The sequence below is a fragment of the Podarcis bocagei genome, assembly GCF_964188305.1.
Source record: "Podarcis bocagei genome assembly, chromosome: W".
Taxonomy (NCBI): Eukaryota; Metazoa; Chordata; class Lepidosauria; order Squamata; family Lacertidae; genus Podarcis; species Podarcis bocagei.
In genome coordinates, this window is record NC_138131.1 from 47065117 (window position 1) to 47069930 (window position 4814).

Sequence of the window (4814 nt, forward strand, 5' to 3'; positions counted from 1 at the left end):
TATTATTTTAAGTTTCGACCTTTTCTTGCATATCACTTAATTTTCTAAATCTTTCAGACGAGTTGCTGGAGCCATGCTTTTCTGAATCATGCAATTTCTTAACATTCATACAATTTATATTGTTTTTGTAAATAGTCTTTAAACTTTTTCCAATCCTCTTCCATTGTTTCTTCTCCCAAATCTCGGATTCTGCCAGTCATTTCGGCCTGTTGTGTCAGTTGCGTCTGCCACTCTTCCAGTGTGGGCAAATCTTGTGTCTTCCAATATTTTGCAATAAGTATTCTTGCTGCTGTAGTTGCATACATAAAAAAAATTCTGTCCTTCTTTAACACTTTCTGGCCGACAATGCCCAAGAGGAAGGCCTCTGGTTTCTTAGTGAAGGTATATTTAAATACCTTTTTTAGCTCATTGTAAATCATTTCCCAGAAGGCCTTCACTCTTGGACAGGTCCACCAGAGGTGAAAGAATGTCCCTTCAGCCACCTTACATTTCCAACATTTGTTATCAGCTAGGTGATATATTTTTGCAAGTTTGACTGGGGTCATGTACCACCTATATATCATTTTCCTTCAGGGCATTACATGTCGTGAATTTCATACCGGTGGTCCATAACCTTTCCCAGTCTTCAAACATAATGTTGTACCCAATATCCTGAGCCCATTTTATCATGGCTGATTTAACTGTCTCGTCCTGAGTGTTCCATTTAAGCAGCAAGTTATACATTCTTGAAAGTACCTTGGTCTTTGGTTCTAACAATTCTGTTTCTAATTTCGATTTTTCCACCTGGAATCCTATTTTTTTGTCCAAATTAAAGGCCTCTTGAATTTGAGCGTAATGTAACCAATCTCGCACCTTATTCTTCAGTTTCTCCAAACTCTGCAACCTCCAGTTGTCTCCGATTTTTTCCATTATTTCCCAATATTTTGGCCAACCGGCCTCCATATTGAGTCTTTTCCGGGCCTTAGCCTCCATTGGTGATAACCATCTTGGGGTCTTATTTTCTAATAAGTCTTTGTACTTTGTCCAGACAATAAATATTGCTTTCCTGACAATATGGTTTTTCAACACTTTATGAACTTTTACCTTGTCGTATCACAAATATGCATGCCAACCAAAAGCATTATTGAACCCTTCCAGATCTAGGACATCAGTGTTATCTAAATGTAACCAATCCTTCATCCAGCAGAAAGCTGCAGCTTCATAATATAACCTTAGGTCCGGCAGGGCAAATCCCCCTCTTTCCTTTGCATCAGTTAGAATTTTAAATTTTATTCTGGGCTTTTTGCCCTGCCAGACAAACTTAGAAATGTCTTTCTGCCACTTTCCAAAACATTCCACTCTGTCCACAATCTGTAGGGTTTGAAACAAAAATAACATCTTTGGCAATACATTCATCTTTTTTTTTTTAATATATTAAATTTTATTTAAGAAAGATACACAGTTTACATTATATTACATATATGTACATACAAAAAAAAACTCCATCAAAAAGAAAAGAAAGAAAAAGAAAAGAGAAGAAAAAGAAGAAAGCAAAGGACAAAAAAGAAGAAAGACATACAGAGCATATACGGTTACAGATAAAAGAACTTCCGTCCAGCTCGGTCTTGGAATTACATATTCTTATATTACTTCTGCAGTATTACTAAAAGATTATACATCGATGATTTTAGTTATCGTCTACTGATAAGTTATTAATTCCCAAGATGGTCTCAAAATAGATTAAGAATTTATTCCATTCGTCTTTGTATTTAACTGTATTGTTTTGTCTTATTTTTTGTGTTAATCTCGCTAATTCAATATATTGATATAGTCTCATTTGCCACTCTCCGATCGTAGGTAAGTCAGGGGTTTTCCATTTTTGTGCAATTTGAATCCTCGCCGCAGCCATGGCATATTGAACAAAGGTTTGGTCTATTTTCTTTATTTCCTTACCAATCATACCTAAAAGAAACAGCTCAGGGGTTTTTGGGAAATTATACTTCAAGATTTTTTTCAATTCGTCATATATTTGTTTCCAAAATTCCTTCACTGCATCGCAGGTCCACCAGATATGGAAAAAAGTCCCAACCTTGTTTCTGCATCTCCAGCAGGTATTATCAACAGTTTTATACATCTTTCCTAACTTTGCTGGGGTCAAATACCAGCGGTACATCATTTTCTCTAAATTTTCACGAAGGGTTACACATGCTGTGAATTTTACACCTTTCGTCCAGAGTGTCTGCCATTTGTTATAATCTATATTATGACCGAGGTCTTTCTCCCATTTCATCATCGCTCCCTTCACCAGATCTTCTTTGGTATCCCACTCCAGCAATTGTTTGTACATTTTGGAGAGGAGTTTATCATTACTCTCCAAAATTTCTACCTGAAACCTTGATTTTTTTTCACTCATCCCCAATCTCTTATGCTCACCCCATAATGCATTAATCTGGTGGAAATGAAGCCATTCTTTTATCTTGCCTTTCAACTCCTCATAGGGCTTCACCTTCCATCCTACTTCTGTCTTTACTAGGAGGTCCTCATACGTACATCTTTCTTCTGTCATATTTATTTTTTTTATTTTGATGATGTCAGTTGGGGAGAGCCACCATGGGATGCCTTTTTCAATCAGTTTTTTATACCTTTTCCACACTTCTAGTAATGAACCTCTAATTATATGATTAGAAAAACCTCTGTGGACCTCCCCTTTCTCTTGCCAAAGGTAGGCGTGCCACCCGTATCTGATATTAAAACCCTCCAGGTCTAAAAGATCTGTGTTTCTAAGGGTGGCCCAATCCTTTAGCCAACATATGCAAGCTGCTTCATAATAAAGCCTGATGTCCGGGACCGCAAATCCGCACCTCTCTCTTGAATCTGTTAGGTATTTAAGCTTTATTCTGGCTCTCTTCCCCTGCCAAATGAACTTGGTCAGGGTTTTTTGCCAGTTCCTGAAGAGGGCGGTACCTTTGATTATCGGGATGTTTTGGAACAAGAACAGTAGTCTCGGAAGGACACACATCTTAATTGCAGCCATCTTCCCTGTCCATGAAAGTTTCAGTCTGTGCCAGGTGTCTAAATCCTTTTTAATTTCCTGCCATACCTTATTATAATTATCTTCAACCAGGTTTATATTTTTAGGTGAGAGCCAGATTCCCAAATATTTTACTTTATTCACAATTTTAATACCAATCTTTTCTTCCAGTTGGGTTTTATCCTGTTCAGCCATATTCTTTATTAGAATTTTTGTTTTTTTCCTGTTTAATCTAAAACCCGACAATCTGCCAAAGTCTTCCAGTAGTTCTACCACCCTACTGGCACTGTCCACTGGGTTCTCCACGGACAGGACCAGGTCATCGGCATAGGCCTTGAGCTTAAATTCTTTTTTCCCAATTCTTATCCCCCTCACATTTACTGCCTCTCTTATTCTATTTGCAATTACTTCTAGAACCATTATAAATAACAGGGGGGACAATGGGCAGCCCTGCCTTGTACCTTTCTTGATCTTAAAGGGTTTAGTCAGATTGTCGTTTATAATCAACCTGGCCTGTTGTTCTGAGTATATTGCCCTAATACCTTTCATGTAGGGACCTTCAATGCCTGCCTTTTCCAAACATTGTAGTAAAAATTCCCATGAGACATTATCGAAGGCCTTTTCGGCATCTATGAAGATTAATGCTGCTGGGATATCTATTCTCATATCTAGGTATTCAATAATGTTTAATATGTGGCGAACATTTTCTTTCTGGTGTCTATTAGGGAGGAATCCCACTTGGTCTTTATGTATATATTTCATTAAAAGCTTCTTAAGTCTGCCTGCCATAATATCAGCGAAGATCTTATAATCGTTGTTAAGCAAAGAGATTGGTCTATAGTTTTTTATATCTGTTTTCTCGTTCTCTGTTTTTGGGATCAAGGTTATATATGCCTCTTTCCACGAAACCGGGATCTTCCCTCCCTGGAGGATGTTATTAATCACGTCTTTAAGCACCGGGGCTAGGTATTCCTCTAACGTTTTGTAATATTTTGCGGACAAACCGTCCGGCCCGGGGGCTTTCCCATTCTTCATCCTGCTAATGGCCTCCTTAATCTCATTTACTGTGATCTCCTTATTCAATTGTATTCTATCCTCCTCTAGTATATATTTCCCTTCGCTTTGGTCCAGATAGTTCTTAATTTCTACGCTGTTTTCCCTTCCTCTTTCATACAGCTTTTCAAAAAATTGAGTAAACCTATTTTCTATTTCATCTGGGTCTTCTATGATATTATCCTCCGCTATTATTTTATTAATCACATTTTGTTTCTTTCTTTTTCTTAGCTGCCAAGCAAGTAACTTCCCCATTTTATTTGCTGACTCGAAATACCTCTGCTTTGTAAATTTAATTTTCCATTCTATCTCCTGATTTAGTATCGCTGAGTATTGAGATTGAAGCACCTTGGAGGCTCGGATGGCATCATCATCTGTTGGGTTTATAATCAATTTTCTCTCGTATTTTCTCAATTGAGTGAGGATATCCTCTTTCTTACGTTCCCTTACTTTTCTCCTATAATTGTTTTGTTGTATTAATAGGCCCCTCAAAACCGCCTTACTGGCGTCCCATACCATGTCTATGGGGGTTTCCTTGTTCAAATTTAAATCCAAATATTCTTTTAGGGTGCCTTTAATTCTTTCCCTCACCTCTTCGCTATCAAATAGGTTCTCACACATCCTCCACCTATATTGTCCCTTCACTTCATTTTTTATTTCCATATCTAGGGCACAATGATCAGATATTGTCCTGGGGTGGATTTCACATTTCTTTACTCTCAGCCAGAGTAATCTTGTCATCCAGATCTGG